This window comes from Mustelus asterias, chromosome 25 (genome assembly GCF_964213995.1).
Source record: "Mustelus asterias chromosome 25, sMusAst1.hap1.1, whole genome shotgun sequence".
Taxonomy (NCBI): domain Eukaryota; kingdom Metazoa; phylum Chordata; class Chondrichthyes; order Carcharhiniformes; family Triakidae; genus Mustelus; species Mustelus asterias.
The window spans coordinates 28553837-28575037 of record NC_135825.1 but is presented as its reverse complement, the minus strand read 5'-3'; positions in this window follow the sequence as shown (position 1 = coordinate 28575037).

The following is a 21201-nucleotide window of genomic DNA, read 5'->3' as shown; positions in this document are numbered from 1 at the left end:
CACACTCTGGCGCCTGTTTGGGTACACTGAGGGAGAATTTAGCATGGCCAATGCAACTAACCAGCACGTCTTTCGGACTGTGGGAGGAAACCGGAGCTCCCGGAGGAATCCCACACAGACACGGGGAGAATGTGCAGACTCCACACAGACAGTGACCCAAGCTGGTAATCGAACCCGGGTCCCTGGCGCTGTGAGGCAGCAGTGCTAATCACTGTGCTACCGTGTTAAGGCCAAGTACAACTCGTGGCAGGTGGCACCACCACAGCTAAATCTGAGCCATTGTTTCATGTCATGCGAGCATATCATGCAGTAATTCAACATATTTGCACGTGTAACAATGTTCACCTGCCGGTTTGTTCTAACAAGGACATTAGTACTTTTTTTAAATGAAGAATTATGCTTGAAACATAATTTGCACAGGCAGTTCCTTTTTGTTCGAAAACAATCTGTAAATTGATTGAGTGTACGGTCCATTCAGCTGAGGAGGATCAGGTGGCACACTGCATTAGCACCCTTTGATTCGGGAATCCAGATTCAATTCCTGCACAGATTAATGGAGCTGAAGTATTATTCTGAAGGCTGTCAGGATCACAGGCAAAAAACACTGCACAGAAATTGACGTGTAGTGCCCCAAAGTGGGTAGCAAACTGAAATCTCACTTGCCCTGGGTTTGCTAGTGGACACACACTGACATTTCTGTAAATGATGGCATGCCGGCGGGTCCACAACATTAACCTGTCTTCACGTTTTAGCTACTGATTGATCTGTTGTAAATTTCCACCAGTTTCTGTTTCCTGCCACATTGTTATGCTGGCAGTCATCAACTGGCATGAATAAAATCAAACACTGCCCCCTACAGTGATAAAACTGTGTGATTTATTGACAGTTTATCCGTAACCAAGTCATCTGCAGCGTAAACCAACCAAGGAGATATATATATATCAGAAGAGCAGTGCACACCAACTCTGTCATATTTTTACATGGTATTATCACAATGGACAAAAAACAATATCACTTCAAAACTTACTAAAACAAAAATAGTTCAACTCAATTTCAGATTTTTACCACTTTAAAATCAACTTGATTTTAATCTGTTATCAAATTTGATTAATCATCAACAGAAGATCAGCATGAGCCAATTTAAAAATGAATGCATCCAAACCAGGTTTATGCCCACAAGTGCCCTCCAGTGTTAACATCCCGGTGTACGCAAGTGGCAGTGGAAAAGGCATTTTAGGTGTGTAGGGTTGGCAGATTCCTGCACCATGATTGATACATCACCTGAGTTTGTAACTGAAGGCTTTTAATAAATTATGAGTCTGGATTTAATGGTAGGAATGTGGGTGAAACTCTCAGTATTGCCATCATAAATCCTTTGAAATTGAAGGCAACTTTCTGGGAAGAGGGGGGCATGTGCAGGTAAGGGTGGAGGAGGAAGGGTCATGAAAATGGAGGGTGGGGGGATATCGCATGAGATCAGCTCCATCACATGTTCCTGCCTCCAGGAGATGGGAGTGATGGTGGAACTGGTTACCTGACCAACCCTGGCAATTAAGCCCCTTCATGACGCAGTAAAGGGCACTTATTTGACATTCTGTAGATTTTCTAGTCAGTGCTCAGCTTACCAATCAAGCCATCATGAAATGGTGGCGCCACCCCCCTGCCCCCACTCCTCACCCCCTCCACACCCCCAGCAGCAGGCTGTGTAGGCATCAGAATCAGAGGCCTAATTAAATTGAGAAAGAGCAGTGCGAATAAATGTAAAATTGTGGCAGTACTCATTACTGCAGAGCTTTCCCCCTATCCCTTCTAGTCTTTCTTGTAGCCTCCCCTGGTGGCTGGCAACCAGGAATGGAGGTGCCCTCTCACCCTACATACTCAGCAGCGCCTACACCTAATGGTGGAGTTGCCAATCTCTCAGCACACGCTAACATTCTACAGGTCCTCTAGCATTGGGAACTCACCCACTCTCATTTTTGGGTGGGGCTCCTGGAAATGGCTGCTCAATTGGCTGTCTCCAAACCATTTCTTGGAGTCCCGCTGCTGGCATTCATGATTCTGAGCCCACATTTCATCCCAGTGCTGTGTTTAGGATCTGGGAGCAAAAGTACTGTTCGTAGTACCCAGGCATACATAGTTAAGCTTAGAAATTTCAGCAGCTGTCAATAAGTCTACTCTTCTCCAGAGAGGAACACTATCAATGATAGTGTTACATCTTCTTGTTGTGGATTTTTAATGGCCTGTAAGGGTGCACAGTTAGTAGTGAGAGAGTGAGACAGAGCCTGAGTACATTGGGGAATTTGGTTCAAAGTGGGAATTCGATGCATCGGGGGAAAGAGGTGCTTTAGGTAGGATTTACTGCAAGAAATAAAGTGTGCTGAGTGGGGAGTTCGGCAAAGGATGGGAAGGAGGTGCTTTTCTCTTTCAGCTTCCAGTATTTGAGTTCCACTTTGTTGCAGCAGAAGGAGTGGGTGAATCAGTAACTGGTATAATCTGAAGCTGTAAGTTTAATCAGTATTGTAAGTACCGTATTGTTTTATCAATATTGTAAATTTTACTGGAAATGACCAAACCTATTGGGAGGTGTAGGCTTTATTAACTATAAATTAATTCATTAGAAATTATTAATTAATTATCACATATTGGAGATGGCAGGGCAGCTGATGGACTGTGATTGTAGGATGTGGGAGCTTCTGGATACCAGTGTGATTCAGGGCAGACACGTCTATGTAAGTGTTTGTGGCTGCAGGAACTTGGGTTTTGAGTTACTGAGCTGGAGGCCGAGCTGCAGACACTGCAGCACATCGGGGAAGGGGAAAGTTACCTAGACACTTCATTCCAAGAGGCAGTCACACCCCTGAGGATAGGGTCTTCTGCTTTGGTCAGTGGTCAGTGACAGGAGGTGTGACTGCAAGTGAGGGAGGTAAGGGGACCCAAAGAGCAGGATCACAAGATCTTCAGCCCTTGCAATTGTCCAATAGGGTTTGAGGTGTTTTTCAGCTTGCTTGAAGGAGAGTGGGGGCTAACTGGCCATGTCACCATGGTACAGGAAAGCATTCCAGCAGGAGGAGTAACAAGGAATGTAGTGGTAGTAGCGGATAATATAGTCAGAGAGATTGACATCGTCCTTTTCACCGAAGAACGAGAGCCCAAACGACTGTCTTTTCTGCCTGGTCCCAGGGTTCAGGACATCTGCTCAGAGAAGAATTTGTCTTGAGGGGGGAGGACCCAGTCATTGTGGTACAGATATCTAACAATGGCATAGGTAGGACAGACAATTTGGTTGTGCATAGCCAATATGAAGGCTTGACACCAAATTAAGAAGCAGAACCTCAAAGGTCAATCTATGGATTATTACCTGAGGTGAGTGCAAATTGGCATAGGATCAATCAGATTAGAGAGATAAAGGCATGGCTGAAAGATTGGTGTGGGAGAAATAGGTTCCAGTTCATGGGCCACTAGCACCAGTGCTGGAGGAAGAGGGATCTATTGGGACGGTCTTCACCTGAACCATGCTGGGACTGGTGTTCTTCCGAACCTCATAACTAGGGAAGTAGGGAGGGTTTTTAAATAAGTTGTGGGGGGAAAATTTGGGAAGATGTATATATCAAAGAGTAGAGATGAGGCAAACAAAGAAGGCATCATAACGGGAAATGAAAAACAGAGTGTGACAGGAAGGGATAGAGATTTTGAATCAACATTAAATTAACAGATGAGACTAGAGGTTATAAAAAGAATAAAAGGATGTAATGATGTAATTGCAAGCTCTGTATCTGAATGCACGAAGCATTCAACACAAAACAAATGTACTGAGAGCCCATACAGAAATAATAAGTACTAATTGCCAACCATTACGGAGACATGGCTGCAGGAGGACATGGATTGGGAACTGCACATTTAAGGGCACATGACATTTGAGAAGGACAGGAAGTGAGAAACAGGTGGAGGGGTGGCTCTGTTAGTTAATGATGGTCTTAGCACAATAAAGAGGATGGAGTAAGTTCAGGAAACCAGGATGAGGAAATGGTTTGGGTAGAGGTGAGAAATGTTAAAGGCAAGTAGTCACTTGTGGGAGTTGTGAACAGGCCCCCTAATAGTAACCAAATGATTGTGTGGAACATAAAGGAAGAAATAATGGGAGCTTGTCAGAAAGGAACGGCAATAATCATGGGAGATTTTAATCTGCATTCTGCCTGGAAATGACGTCAGCATTCGATGTAAAGAGTTCCTGAAACTCTCACACGTACAGAATCTCAGCTTTCTAAATGGAGGCACTGAATACAAAAGCAAGAAAGTTGTGATTAATCTTTATAAAACACTGGTTTGAACTTAATTGGAGAAACATATCCTTTTCTGGAAACCACACTATCAGAAACATTAGACGCCATTGGAGAGGATACAGAAAAGATTCACAAGTGTAAGATCATAACATATAGGAGCAGAATTAAGCTATTTGGCCCACCGAGTCTGTTCCGCCATTCAATCATGGCTGACATGTTTCTCAACCCCATTCTCATGCCTTTTCCCTATAACCTTTGATCCCCTTACCAATCAAGAACCTATCTATCTCTGTCTTAAATACACTTGATGACTTGACCTCCACAACCTTCTGTGGCAATTAATTTCATAGATTTACCACCCTCTAGCTGAAGTAATTCCTCCTCATCTGAGTTGCTCTGAGGCTGTGCCCTCAGATCCTAGTCTGTCCTACTAATGGAAACATCTCACTGGACAACTGGTGATCAATTTGCATTAGGTTCCATGTTGTTGGGGAAGCAGGAACTCCAGTGCACAGGGGTCGTATTCTCTCTGACACGGAGGACTCTGGCAGAATTATTATAGGAGTGCACTGGAAGAACCATCTAATTCATGACAAACACATCTCATCACCTGAGAAATAAATGTTTACTTGCCTCAAATTTAAGAGTTACATATCGGAAAACTGAAAAAAAACACTGACACACTTATGATCTTTCATGACTGTCACTTTATTTAAAGTGAAGAACCTCATTTCAGCCATGATGTAGCAAAACAAAACGTGTGAACACTTGAAAATATGCCACTGTAAAAGGGTATATTTTTCTCTGTGTACAATCATAGAATCATAAAATTCCTACAGTACAGAAGGAGGCCATTTGGCCCATCAAGCCTGCACCGACAACAATCCCACCCTATCCCAGTAGCCCCATATATTTACTCTGCTAATCCCCCTGAAACTAGGGTCAATTTAACATGGCCAATCAACCTAACCCGCACATCTTTGGACTGTGGGAGGAAACCAGAGCACCCGGAGGAAACCCACTCAGACACAGGGAGAAAGTGCAAACTCCACACAGACAGTGATCCAATAGAGATGACAAACTCTTGAGGCACAGTGGGTAATGTCCCTGCCACTGAATCAGAAGCTCCGGGTTTGAGTCCCAATCCAGAACTTGATGAGCAAAGGCGTGGCAGATTGAAGATCAACCTACAAATCCACCCAGCATGCCAATGTCAGGCTGTACGATCGGAAGGGATTCTTGGTCGGTCTTGTGGCGGAAAGAATATTGGGAGCCTCTACCACCCACTATCCATAGCCCTAGTCTACAACATAAATTTATAAAATGCATGTTGCCACAGCAACTCAGACTCTGAGTGAACTGTGACACGCTACCACAATAAAGATAAATTATTTTATTAAATTGTGGTGGTTTAGTGAAGCAGCTCAGTGAATGAATTTTACTTTAACTTTACACAAAGGAAAAACGTACCTCAATACAGCTTAGGGCTAGTTCTCATTACCCATTATCATATTGATAGTTCTGACCACTGAATGAATGCTTTAAATGTTTAATTAAGTAATGTTTTAAATGTCTGCAACATTTTTCCAATTCTCCACTCTCACGTATAAATTTAATCGTTCTGTCTCTTCTTGTTTTCTTTGATTTCTTGATCAATTTTGTTTCCAAGCTTTCTTTCAATTTATTGGTTTCTTTTAACAATCCATGTTATATTGTACATTTAGTTTTGAAATTGAGTGTGACAGTAATGAATGGACTTTGTTGTGCCATAAAAATGAAATTCAGTAACATTATGCATTCAAATTAAACTCTGGTTAACTACAGGCTATCATGCAATTTCAGATTTGTCTCTTCTGTAATCAATGTGTGACAAGGTATCCTGAAAAATGTATTAAGACTAATGATGGAAAGATAGAATTCTCTCCGCACCCATCTTTATTTTCTCTCTGGTGACTTTTTTTTTCCAGTGATGTGAAAATGAATGACTGCTCTTTATATGTAGTACGTATACGTGTGTGTTTAGCAAGTCATCTGCTCAATTTGGATTCCAGTCTCCATCTGTTTCTTTTGATTCATGAGAGGAAAAAAGTCCTACAGACGGCACGGTGACACAGTGGTTAGCACTGCTGCCTCACAGCGCCAGGGACCCGGGTTCAATTCCGGCCTAGGGTTACTGTCTGTGTGGAGTTTGCATGTTCCTCCCGTGGGTTTCCTCCCGGTGTTCCAGTTTCCTCCAAAGATGTGCGGGTTGGGTTAATTGGCCATGCACCCTAGTGTCAGGGGGATAAGCAGGGTGAATATGAGAGGTTATGGGAATAGGGCCTGGGTGAGATTGCGGTCGATGCAGACTCGATGGGCTGAATGGCCTCCTTTGGCACTGTAGGGAATCTATGATAATTCTATGAATTATGAATCAAATTGCCTCTTTGAGATAATTTCTCAATAGATCATTAAAAATTAATTTACTAATTTGATTGCCTACAATAGCCTCGCTTCATCAGAACCCTGAGGAATTTCTGTAAGACTCAGGATTCCTGGAAGAAGGCATCTTTCCAAGCTTTATCTTAAAATCAGGAAAAAAAAATTCAATGAAACACTCCTCTCCCATGCACATACTTCAAGCAAATAATTTTAATTTAAATAGGTTTTTCCAGAGGATTAGAGTGAAGAATTAAACGCTTGAATAATGGGTTACAGCTCGCCCATATTAACTATTGTAATCACAGCCACGGTTCTGTTTTTATCGATGTCCTTGTGCAATGGCTGAAACAGCAGCATTCCTTTTCCAGAGCTTCATGTGTCGATTTGAGATCAATTTAACACAACCAACCCATCTAACTGGTCAGTACTGTTTCTTGAGGCTGATCGGAAAGAAAATCTACCAAAGAAAACTAATGATTGCACTAAATTGTCATCATTCTTCAAAACAAAGAAATTGGTCACAATGAGAGGTACCAATAGACAAATTGTTCAGTTTTGCTTCAATATGCATGTGTTTTATGCTCACAAACATTCATTTAATTTTTCACTCAATCCATTACTCCTACCTTTTCCCCAGAGTCGCCATTAGCCAGATAACTGCCTCAGCCAAGCCTGTTGGCAGCCACATGACTTAATGGGCCAAATGGCCTCCTTCAGCGCTGTAGGGATTCTATGATGATGTGTGTAGCCAGGCCCTATCTGCCTAACAACACCAAAAATAATACATAACAAAAACTTTGGTATGGAACGTGGCATGGGAGAAACTGAAATAATGGAATTCATAGAATCTCTACAGAATAGATTCCCTACAGTGCAGAAGGAGGCCATTCAGCCCATCAAGCCTGCACTGACCACAATCCCACCTAGCCCCTATCCCCGTAGCCCTACATGTTTACCCTGCTAGTCCCCCTAACACCAAGTGACAATTTAGCATGGCCAATCAACCTGATCCTCACATCTTTGGAGTGTGGAAACAAAGGAAACCCACGCAGACATGGGGAGAATGTGCAAACTCCACGCAGACATGGGGAGAATGTGCAAACTCCATACAGACAGTGACCCAAGCCAGGAATCAAACCCGACCCCTGGCGCTGTGAGGCAGCAGTGCCAACCACTGTGCCACCCCACTTACTTACAGGAAGCAGGTGGGATGAAATGCAATCAAAGTAGCTGTAAGAGTTACTGGGCTTTCAGATGATGTTGGTCAACAACCTATCCCCAAAAATGGAGATGCCTATAGAGAACACAAGAGAAGAGTTAGAGATGGGCCATATGCACATCCGAGCATAAGAAATAGGTGCAGGCGTAAACCATGCACCCCCTGAGCTGACACCACCATTCATATGATTATAATGATCTTTTGCCTCAACTCCACTTTCTCATCCACTTTGCATGGTGTTTGGTCAGAGACCAAAATCCATCTATCTCCACCTTAAATACAGAAGGTTAAAGAATGGTCAAAATTGGAAACAAAATTGATACAATGTTTGAGTTTGGGGTGAGAACAGGAAACAGCATAGATACATCATGAATGTACAGGAATAAGATGTGCGGGAAGGAACCTGAGTGGGACTGGAATAAATAATGTTCCATATATATCCCATAAAAGACAGGCATAGCTTGGACTATACAGGTTTCCATAGGAAGTCATTTTAATTCAAGGAAATGAGTGGTCGAAAGGCTGGATTTTACCACTCCCCCCTGACCACCTACTCCACTCCCAAGCACCCCCGGCTATGGGTGGCCTTCTGTCAGGTGCATCCACTGCTGACAAATTCTTGCAATGTTGGTTGGGGGAGGGGGGAGGGGGTGGTGTGAGCAATACGACTACCCATGAAATCCAGCCCAAAGGAGGGATTGTTCAGCACGAGAGCAAAATCAGTCAAGCAGAAGAGGGTGGTGGTGGGTGTGAGCTGTGTGCACCGCTGTTCAAGGAAGAAGTGGAAGAACCTCAGGATGCGCTGGTGGGCAATGCAAGTGTGGTGATGCCCACAATGAAAAGGAAACAGGACCAATGAAATGCAAACTGTGAAAGTGGCAGAGGGTGTTGGAAGATTCAGAGATGGAGATGTAACTTGTGTATTGAGTCAGTAGAGATAGGCGAGGTGATGAATGAATACTTTTCTTCAGTGTTCACCAAGGAGAGGGGCCATGTTTTTGAGGAAGAGAAGGTGTTACAGGCTAATAGGCTGGAGGAAATAGATGTTCGGAGGGAGGATGTCCTGGCAGTTTTGAATAAACTGAAGGTCGATAAGTCCCCTGGGCCTGATGAAATGTATCCTAGGATTCTTTGGGAGGCAAGGGATGAGAATGCAGAGCCTTTGGCTTTGATCTTTGGGTCCTCACTGTCCACGGGGATGGTGCCAGAGGACTGGAGAGTGGCGAATGTTGTTCCTCTGTTTAAGAAAGGGAATAGAAATGACCCTGGTAATTATAGACCGGTTAGTCTTACTTCGGTGGTTGGCAAATTGATGGAAAAGATCCTTAGGGATGGGATTTACGACCATTTAGAAAGATGCGGATTAATCCGGGATAGTCAGCACGGATTCGTGAAGGGCAAGTCTTGCCTCACAAATTTGATTGAATTTTTTGAGGAGGTAACTAAGTGCGTTGATGAAGGTAGGGCAGTTGATGTCATATACATGGATTTTAGTCAGGCGTTTGATAAGGTCCCCCATGGTCGGCTTATGATGAAAGTGAGGAGGTGTGGGATAGAGGGAAAGTTGGCCGATTGGATAGGTAACTGGCTGTCTGATCGAAGACAGAGGGTGGTGGTGGATGGAAAATTTTCGGATTGGAGGCAGGTTGCTAGCGGAGTGCCACAGGGGTCAGTGCTTGGTCCTCTGCTCTTTGTGATTTTTATTAATGACTTAGAGGAGGGGGCTGAAGGGTGGATCAGTAAATTTGCTGATGACACCAAGATTGGTGGAGTAGTGGATGAGGTGGAGGGCTGTTGTAGGCTGCAAAGAGACATAGATAGGATGCAAAGCTGGGCTGAAAAATGGCAAATGGAGTTTAACCCTGATAAATGTGAGGTGATTCATTTTGGTAGGACTAATTTAAATGTGGATTACAGGGTCAAAGGTAGGGTTCTGAAGACTGTGGAGGAACAGAGAGATCTTGGGGTCCATATCTACAGATCTCTAAAGGTTGCCACTCAAGTGGATAGAGCTGTGAAGAAGGCCTATAGTGTGTTAGCTTTTATTAACAGGGGGTTGGAGTTTAAGAACCGTGGCGTTATGCTGCAACTGTACAGGACCTTGGTGAGACCACATTTGGAATATTGTGTGCAGTTCTGGTCACCTCACTATAAGAAGGATGTGGAAGCGCTGGAAAGAGTGCAGAGGAGATTTACCAGGATGCTGCCTGGTTTGGAGGGTAGGTCTTATGAGGAAAGGTTGAGGGAGCTAGGGCTGTTCTCTCTGGAGCGGAGGAGGTTGAGGGGAGACTTAATAGAGGTTTATAAAATGATGAAGGGGATAGATAGAGTGAACGTTCAAAGACTATTTCCTCGGGTGGATGGAGCTATTACAAGGGGGCATAACTATAGGGTTCATGGTGGGAGATATAGGAAGGATATCAGAGGTAGGTTCTTTACGCAGAGAGTGGTTGGGGTGTGGAATGGACTGCCTGCAGTGATAGTGGAGTAAGACACTTTAGGAACATTTAAGTGGTTATTGGATAGGCACATGGAGCACACCAGGATGATAGGGAGTGGGATAGCTTGATCTTGGTTTCAGATAAAGCTCGGCACAACATTGTGGGTCAAAGGGCCTGTTCTGTGCTGTACTGTTCGATGTTCTATGTAACTGGACAAGGGGAGGAAAAAACATTGTCAAGATAAAAATAAATGACAAGTGGGTTATTCTAAAAGTAAGATATTCATATAGAGGTGCTGCCTTTCAGATCATCCATTCAACTAAGACGCTTAGCAGGGTTTTCCACCCCACCTCATGGCATATTTTCCAGCAGCAGGGGTGGTCCACCATTGGCCGGTGGCGGGATCTTTTTGAAGTAGTACAGGATGTTTTGTCAGTGGCACAGTCAATATTTCCCCTGTAACCAATACATCCTAAACAGATTAATTGGCGATTTATCTCACTGCTTTTTGTGGGCCCTTTGTATGGGGGGAGCACTTGCCACATTTGCCAAAAAACAACAGCGATTACATTTCAAATGTAGTTCATTGGTTGTGAAGTTGACGACATATCAACACAAATCTTTTGCTTGCTTTCACCATCTCTGCGCATATCAGAGATCAGGATTGGGATAGTATCAGCCATGGGGATGGGCTCACATCCCGAGAGGCTCCTGGCGACAATTTCCGGATTCCTCTCTTCTTCCCACCATCATCTCCATGTTCTTCCCTTCCTTATTTTCCTGTCCAGGAACAGACAAGCTATGGAATTCCTTGCCTGGTGTAATGGGTATTCCACATGTTGAACTGTTTCTCAATCTGGGCAATTTGCTGTTCAGGTGGATCATCTCAACTACCAAATGATGTAGGTGCATATTGTTGCAAATATGTGATTCATGTGGTTCAGGATGTAATTTTTAGTTTGTGGAATTAAGGTTTAAAATAAGCTTGAAGCCTGCTACATTTAAAAGGTGGGTGCCATGTTGCCTTGAAAGGTTAACAGTTGGAAAGGTAGAGTAATTAATTGGCTTTTGAATTTCCAGAAGACCTAAAGAAATGACGGTTCATAAGGTGACTTTCCCCGCAATGTGTTTCTCGTGGCAGGAGAGGGTCCATTGACTCCATCCCATGCTGCAATGGGGTGAACTGTCGGCGAGACCAGAAGATCCCCACTGGTGCGAACAGCCGGAAAATTCCAACAGTATTGGCAGTCCAGAGGGATTTTGTTTTTGGTTTTGAGAGATGGGGTTAAATTAGTTTAAAAGCATTTGGTAAACTCTGAAAAAAAACCCCACTTACTTCATCAAATCAAAGAAGAAAGTGTAAAGTATCAATAATTAAATTAAAGGTCAGTTTGAGGACAGCCCAGGGCAGACTATATTGGAATTTGTGACAGGTGGAGATTAGGAAAGTTTTCTGGTTTCAGTTTTCCATGCTTGCTGAGAGAATTGAGTTGCAGTTTGGATCTTGTATGATTTGCAGCTCAGAGAGAGAAAATAGCCACAGTAAGTGACGGTTGGATAGACCTGCTCTGTAAGCAGAATAAAGAAATAACATCATCGTTCACCATGTAGCAAGTGGGTGAGGATTAGTCTCAGTTTGAATCTTGTGAGGGGACATAAGCTAGATGATTGGCTAGTTTGGAGTTAGTGGGTGAATCTAAACTGGGCCTCAAGGTGTCTTATCCCTAACGAAAATAATCAGCTGAATAGGCAAGAACTATTGAAAAGAAACCAAAACAGGGAACAGGACAGCTACAGTCAAGAGAAAGTAAATTAAAGTTTTACCTCTGAGGATTACTGGAGCTGAGGAGAATTCTCCAGAGGACCATGGTATAGTAATGATTATTTCTTCCAAAAGTAAATAACTTTAAGATTGATGTGCCTTATAAGAGAATTCTTGAGGGAAGTAACAGGTAACCCTGAGATGATAACAAACATGGTTTCATGCTAGAGTTAACTTATGCATATTTGTTTAATTTGTCCTTTATACAATACGTTTGTGTTATGTTAAAATAAATTGAAATAGTTCTATTGGTTAAAATGAGGGGTTTTAATTGCTATTTAAATGTTAACAGTCCCTAACTGGATCATACATAAAGTCCACTACAATACAGCTACAGGTCGAGTATTCTTTTTTCAAATTTCTTGGGGCTGATTGATTTTCGGTATTAAGATATTTTTGGTTTTCAGGTCTATTGTAGGCCTATGCCTACTTACATTACAGTCACCTAGGCTAGCTTTAGTCTACAAACACTTTGGCCGGAGTTTTCCAGCCCTTCCCGCCGATAGGATCTTCCAGTCTTGCTGTAAGTGAACCCCTGTGGCATGTTCCCTGGTGGTGTGGTTAGTGAGGAGCCACAAATGGCCATTGACTGGAAGATTCCACCGGCATACAATGACAAACCATCTCTGCCGCCAGAAAACCTGCCACGGAGGGACTGGAAAATCTAGGCCTTTATTTCTTCGTTTGCCAGCTCTCGCACACACACTCAACTTCTCTCCTGTTAATACTTATTACACCTGTAACATAATATTACATTGCTTTATTAATATACAAATTAACCGCACAGCCATTCAACAATTTTTTTTTTGTTATGTGTTCAGTTTTCGGTTGACTGGTTAAAGGATATTCAACCTGCACAGATTGCTTGAGATAGGGCCTGGGCGGGATTGTGGTTGGTGCAGACGCGTTGGGCCGAATGGCCTCCTTCTGCACTATAGGGATTTATGATTCTATGATCAGCATTTGCCAATGCAATAAACTATCTTGATCATCTTGTTCAAAATTACAATCAAAATAAATAACAAATTAAACTTAAAACAAAATTAAACTTCTTAGCATTGGTGTTGTGACAGCATTTGGAAAATTCTTGGTAAATTTGCAGCAGAAAGTGATCCATAATCTGCCAATGGTTATGAGCAGTTTTAAAAAACAAATCTGCATGTTTTCACTGAACAAGAATTGGAAATGTGGTGTTTGGTCCCTTTGAGGGTAACATAAGGGGCCAGATTGGATGTTCACCCCAGTGTGGATGGAGAAAGAACGGCTGCAACAATAATTTAACAACAATAAAGGCAGTAGTGGCTTTAAAATGGCTATTCTGGCTGAGAATGAAGCATGCTGGGAATTTTTGTCAATTTATGGATTAAAACCAGATGTAGGTTGTAAAGAGGCTCTGGTCTGGGAGCTGTGATCTGAAGATTCCTGTGCTGGTCAGATCAGGGAAGTTGTTTACATTGACCCAGACATTGCATCTCCAATTTATGGCTGCTATGTATGGGACATGTAAAATGAACTAAGCATTATGGCTTCGTTCAAAAGTAATTTCATTGGATGTTCGAGCCATGTGATCAGGTTCTGATTGGACAATTGTCTGGATGGCAGAGAATCTTCCGGAAGCAAGTGGAGACTGGTGGATAAAAAGACATGTGAGTCCTTTGTTTAGCAGCAATAACTCAAAGAGACCAACCATCGCAACAAGACCTTGTACCCTGAAGGATGCTTCAGAGAAGAAGATAGATTCTACATCGTGGATATTTCTTGGCCAAGGTTTTCCTAAACTCGAAAGTATCTATTTTCACTTAAATAGTTAAAGTTGATGTTTAGTTAAAATTAATATGCAGTTTAAGAGTTAAAGTTCAGTTGAAAGTTGATGTTCAGTTAGAGGTAAAATTCAGTAAAGAGTTAATGAGTTGCAACTGTTTATGTTTGAGTTCGTACTAGAAGTGTTAAATAAAGAAATAATTGAATTACTGTCCTTGTTTGTCTCATTAAACTGGAATGCTTGGAAGGTGTTTAAATTAAAGCTATATAACACCAGTAAGCAGGGGCTTTTGTTCTAGAACCATCTCGGGAGCTGGCTGCAGCCATGAGGCTACAAGCCTTTATGTTGCTGTTTTCCCTTTAACTGGTGAACACAAATTATTAAAGGTAGATTCTTGCGTATTTGGCTCAGCTTTTTGAAGGATGATATTTAATTGAGTGATTTCCAATTATGTAAGATCTATAAATCATTTGACTTTCTTAAGTGATGTTAATGAAGCCGGTTGTTTTGATTTAGGTGCAGGGACTTTTTTGAAAGATCACTGTAACGATAAACAAAAAGTTGGAGTCATTCTTTCTCAGCTGCACTGCACAAACTAGACACAGAAAATCAGAGGCATGTCTAAATTTGGAAGCTTACTGTTTACTGTTGGAATCAGTGGGAGTAGATGCTTGGCACCGACAGCATACAGGTCGCAGAATGCCATCATCAACACATAGGCAATGCTAACCGTCACTGGAGTAATCAAGGTGGCCTTGATATGAGCAGCATTACTCCACTTTACCATGAAACATTTCCCCACAGTTGTCGATCTCTCTTGGGTGGCCAGACGAACATAGAGCAAGAAAAAGAAAAATCAAAAGAAAAATGTAATGAAAATGGCTTCATTCTTGTTCTTCCTGTGGATTGATTCGATAGTGCCAGCTGCTTCACGGTTCCGCATTGATTCACGGTGAAAAATGTCAGCCCTGCTCTAATCATTACCAAAATATTCCCTCATTATAGCACTGCTTGACCTTGGTCCCTTCATTTTTTTTTGTATTACATTTAATGCTATCATTTGGGAAATTCACTTGCCAGCGCAGCCTTATAATGTCAAGAGCATGGGCAGAGAATATTGTTAGGTTTTTGAAACTGGGGATTATATTTTGCTTTGTAAAGAAAAGTAGGAGAAATGATTATTTCTAGTCTAAGTCTAAAGCTACAGTCCTCAAATCACAGATTTGGGTAATGCAGAAATGTGCAATTCCAGAGAAGGTGATTTTAATCGTGGGAATAGGAAGAATGCGTAACATCACAAAATAGATTGGATGTTTGTTCTCTTTGCCAGTATAGCACAGCCGTAAAACATTGTTAGTCCAGCTATAGGATGTATACTATTTTGAAAAATGGCTCAGGGGGCTTTCATCATTCCTGCATCAATGACCTCATTGTCATTGAAGGAGCAGCGCTCCAAAAGCTCGTGATTCCAAATAAACCTGTTGGACTTTAACCTGGTGTTTGCGAGACTTCTTACTGTGCCCCACCCCAGTCCAACGCCAGTATCTCCATATCCTGAATGGTCTTGGAAAGAGGTCCAAGAGCATTTGCACAATTTGCAAAAGTAAAACATGATTATTGTTGTGAAACAGTAACACCAGACATAAGGAAAACGGTATTTCTCAAGGGTATATTCAATGATACTACATTGATGTCGAATAACGTTGGCAAAACTATCGCAAGAAGGGTAGAATTTATGTTTTATGTGTCACAACGGGAAAGAGAAAGGGTTTTGTGAGGGTGCTTTTTCTCCTGAGTGAAATCTTCCCATTTCAATCTCCCACTTCTCTGACATTTCTAGGCAAAAGAGGACATTTTCTGGAACATGTATTGGATCCCACGTGCTGGATCCTGTGATAAACACATAAGGAAGCAACAGTTGAGTTATTTAGGGAAGAATCTAAAGATATTGGAACCTTTGAGATTGGAAGGGTGCAGATAGTAATTAACACGCATCATATTCATTATATATTTTCTGCTTTAAATGGAATGATACCGACAGAATATACCTCCAACACACACACACGCAAAGAGGGCCCAATCAACTCCCTTTGCAAAATTCAATTGCACAGTGCATGCAGCAGTCAGCTTCTTCAGATATTTGTTGTAATGATAAAGGCACCTCAGAAGGCTGCCACCAGAAAGAGAAGTTTATACTATTTTTTAGTTTGCCTTATTGTGGAGCCGGGAGGAGCTGGAACGTTTCCCTGGCTCCACCAGCAAGCTGCAGGCTGCTGTCATCCTGTTTCACCAACCCGCCTGACCTGAGCTTTACCATGGACCTTGAGCAGCATCTGAACTAGCCCATCTTGCTGCATCCAAAGGACCAGTAAGCAAGCTCTAAGGCCATAAGACCATAAGATGTAGGAGTAGAAGTAGGCCATGTGGCCACTTGAGTCTGCCCCGACATTCATTAAGATCAGACTGATCTGATGTGACAATCCTCAATTCCACTCTCCTCAATAAGACTGTCAGACATAGGGACAGAATTCATGCACACAACTCATTGGTAATAAGGAAATGAGGCTAACATGGCAAATTGATGTGGTTCTGCTATCAGTCCCATGAGGTATGTGTGGGGATCATTTCTAAATTCAATTTCTATGATACTGTTCCCACTATAGGTTTCAGATCCTATCTCCCCAGCAATCATCTCAGGCTGAACCAAACTCCAAGCCCAAGCTTCTGACTTCTGTTTATCCAACACCGCTCTATCCATACCCTATTCCACACCAAGTCACCCTGTCTGAGCAACAGTTGTTCCTGTTCAGCCAATATCTCTCATTTTAAATTCTCATGCTCTGTGTAATCCTCACCTCTCCTTATCTCTGTAACCTCCAGTTCTATAATCTACCTCTTTACAAGGTTGTTCAAGCAATCTTTCCTAATATCTCCCTTGGCTTGACAGAATTTCATTCCCATATCTCCATGAAGCACCTTAAGATATCCTTGCAGTGTAAAGACATTGTTGTAGATCTTTGCTTTTGGCTTTGACAGATGTTTTATTTCTTTATGTAAATCTGACTATTGACTCCCCATTTTTTATTTCCATGAAAGGGGAGGGAAAGAAATGAAGACTTGACTGCAGAAAGGAAAGATGCAGAGCTCCTAGACACAGAAAAGGGAATTAATAATCAGGTACTCATTTTTAAAAATTTATACTATGCTGCCTGAGTTCAAAAGTTCACACCCTCATCCTCACCATGGAATCTGGGCAATGAGTGAGAAAGGATCGATCAAAGCAGGGTGAAGCATGATGGGGCTCCTTTTGCCCTGGGCAGCTTTGATTACCATGGAAGCCTGTCTAGGAACCCTGGAAACATTCATCAGACAGGGCTCAGGTAAACAGATCCTCAATCGCAGAATAGGCGGAGAAAGATGCACCATCTGAAATATTTCAATGGTTGCTCTGGCGTTCGAAGACGGCAGCAGAATAAAACAACTAAATATTTTGGTTTCCTTGCCATTGGGTCAAGATTTTGCTCTGTTAAGACACATGTGGAAACTGGTATGCAAAAGGTTCCCCAGGATGTCACGCACACACGTCTTTCTTTCCAAGCAGATCTCTTTCGGTGAGCTGCAAATGGTGACAAGAGCAGGAATGTTTTGTCTGAAAGCTTCTAGTATGATCTGATACAGAGGCAGCAATCACAGGTTGGTCACCTGGCATCAGGTGAGGCAGGGCTGCCTTTCAGCAGCTGTAACTACTAATGATCAGCACTCCAGGATCCACTCTATTTGGGAGCTTGAATATTAGGACTCTCAGTGCCATATCCATGAGTGAATATTCCAAGCATCACACTGTGTTTGTTGCCCAAACATTATGGTGATATGACATAAACATCACCGTTCTGAGTGAGACCTGACGAGTTGGAGAGGGGCAGATCAAGGAACTCCGAGGCAACTATGCTTTCCTTTGGAGGAGGAAATCAGAAGAAGAATGCAGATTTCCTGGAGTTGGATTTGCCATCAAGAATGAACTTGTGAACTGGCTTCATGAGTCCACTCTTTGAAGAAATAAACCTCTCATGACTGGCGAGGAGTCAATTCACAACTCAAGAGCAGAATAAGTATCGACAGTGGTTGGAATGTTTCTAAATCCAATATCGTCAATGCCTGCTAAGGGACACTTGGATTTTCATTCAGGAAATATCAGGATTAGTTTGATGAAAATGATCAGGAGTTCAATGAACTGATTGATTGCGAGCACAAGACTTTCTTGTGCACCTGGAGGAATGGACTCAAACGCAAAGCAAAGAAACTGGCTTACCAACAAGTAAAAGCTGAGGTACAAAAGTGCACATGTGGCATGAAGAACATGCGGTGACAGACAAGACGAAAGGAATTTAACATCTCACCATGATTCACTATGGTTTCTTCACTGCCACAAAGACCATTTATGGCCAAAGAACTCAAGGTCCAGTTCTTCTGAGGCCTAAGGATAGGGAAGATCTAATCAAAGAAAAGAAAGCTGTTCCCAACCTTTGAAGGGAGCATTTTAGAAGAGCATTTAAAATCAAGAATGAAATGCTGACAAGCATATTTTCAATCCCATCCCACAATATTCACTTAGGGACGTGCTCAGAATTCCACCAATGCCTATGGAAGTGATGAAAGCTATCACACAAATGAAGAACAACAAAGCAGCAAGAAGTGCTGGAAGCCCCACTGAAATCTTTAATCATGAAGGAGGGGAACTAACGTGAAAGCTCCAGGCACTCATCCTACAGATCTACAATGAAGAAGAGATCCCGAATGATCTTAAGGACAGCATGATTGTGACAATCGTCAAGGAAGGGGACAAATTCAACTGTGTAAATTACAGCAACATCTCCCTGATTTCCATTGCAGGAAAGATCATGACAAGAACATTTCTGAATTGACTTATTGCACTTGCTGAAGAGTTACTCCCTGAATCTCGATCGGGGTTCAAGCCATCAAGAGGCACGGCCAACCGACTCACCAACTACAAAAAATAAGTAATGAACATCAAACTTTCTACATAGTGCTCTATGACTTGACAAAGGCCTTCGACTCTGTAAACTGTGAGGCACTCTGGAAGATTCCACTGAAGCATAAATATCCTCCAAAATTCTTCACCATCCCTCATCTGCTTCATGTTGATATGCAAGCGGTAATCCTTAACAACAGATTCATTACAAATCCTTTTACAGATACAACAAGGGTCAAACAAGGTCATCCAAACTCTTTTTTCAATCTTCCTCATTGTTATGCTCCTTTTAACTGGAGACAAGTTCCCTGCTGGAATGCAGCTTATTTAACAACTGGGTGGTAAACTTTAATCTCAGATGGCTCCAATCAAAAACTGGGACCTCAGTCATTGCTGATGATACCGCAGCCAGTGCTGTGTCAGAAACAGACCTCCAGAAAATCATCTACATCTTTACTGAGGGGGCTTAAACTCAACTTTCAAAAGACAAAAGTCCTCCGTCAGCAAGCTCCAAATTCAACCCCTCACCCCATGCCCATTAATTAGGATTCATGATGCTTTTTTAAAAAATTATCTTTCACGGAAGGCTGACAATAACAGAAATAAATCCAGCTTCGCCTGAAATCAGTTGATGTAGCCTTTGGCCATCTGAGGCAGTGAGTGTTTCAACATTGCAACATCAAAACTGAAACCAAACTCAGGGTCTACCATGCAGTTATGATCCCTTCCTAAATGTAGGGGGCTGAAATGTGGACAAAATATTGGAGGCAACTCAAATCACTGGAGTCAAACCATCAAGGCTGCCGACAGAATCTCTTCCATATTAAGTGAGAGGATAGACACACAAATATCAATGTCCTCTCACAAACAGGTAACACAAGCACGGAGGTTACAATCATCCACAATTAGCTTCACGGGGCTGGATATTGGTTGTACATAATTCAGACGTCAGGTACCAGGCTCCATTAACATCTTCTCTCAGCTCACTCAGGGCAGACGCACCAAAGGAGGACGCTTCAAGGATGTGCTGAAAGCCAACATGAAGAAATGCAACATTGACATGGGGACGGCTCAGCGGCCCAGTGGTTCGCACTGCTACCTCACAGATCCAGAGACCTACGTTTGATTCCCAGCTTGGGTCTGTGTGGAGTTTGCACGTTCTCCCAGTGTCTGCGTGCTCCGGTTTCCTCCCACAGTCCAAAGATGTGCGGGATAGGTGCTTTGGCCAAGCTAAATTGCCCCTTTGTGTCCTGGGATGAGTAGGTTAGAGGGGTTAACGGGGTAAATATGTGGGGTTACGGGGCTATGGCCTAGGTGGGATTGTGGTTGGTGCTGATTCAATAGGCCGAAAGGCCTCCTTCTGCACTGTAGGGTTTCTAGGTTTCTAAGACATTAACTCCTGGGAGACCATTGCCTTGAATTGAACCAAACTGTGGCAGTGAATATGGGGAGGATCCAGCATTTTGAGACCCAAGATGATAAAATGAAGATGAAAATCGAGAGCAGCAAAAAGAGGACGCCATGACCTGAACTGATAACACACGACCAGACATCTCACATGACAACAAATGCCCAACAAATGCTACAACAAAGATGTAGAATCAACATCATCAGCCACCTACAGACTCAGGCAAGACAGTCATCCTCAGCAGCGAGGGATAGCCAATACTGTGCTGCAGGCAAGGACTATAAATAGAAACTTATGTAATAACGAAGCACAGTAATTTCACAAAGCAAGCACTGTAATAATTTAATAATAGCAGGAAAGTGCTACAATATTTCCAGTGATAGTAGAAAATTAAATATTTCTAATGAAACTATAAAATGGAAGGGACACCCAAAGAGCAGCCTGTATAATAATTCACCGCATTGAGATATGAATTAAGGGAAAGGCTTCTGAAATGAAAACCTTTTTTAATTTGGAGACAGCAAAGTACCAAAAGGATCATGAGTCATTCAGATTTTATTTGCGTATGGCATAATGATAACAGTTTGCTACGAGTTATGTCATTCCCTTGTGTGAGTGCAAGGACATTTTAAAAGGTTGTGGCCATTAACACTTTAAGAGTATCTTTTTAAAATGTAAAACTAAATCACCGTGGACTAACACAGCCCAGTGAGTTAGATTGCATATATTCTCCTCTCTGCGTTTTGGGTTTGTATCCAGTTCAGATTTATACACAGGATAAATTAATTATCTTCCTGATGAGAAAAGGGGCCAAAGTGAATGAATTTTTTTACGACTGCAACTTCCCATCTTGGACAA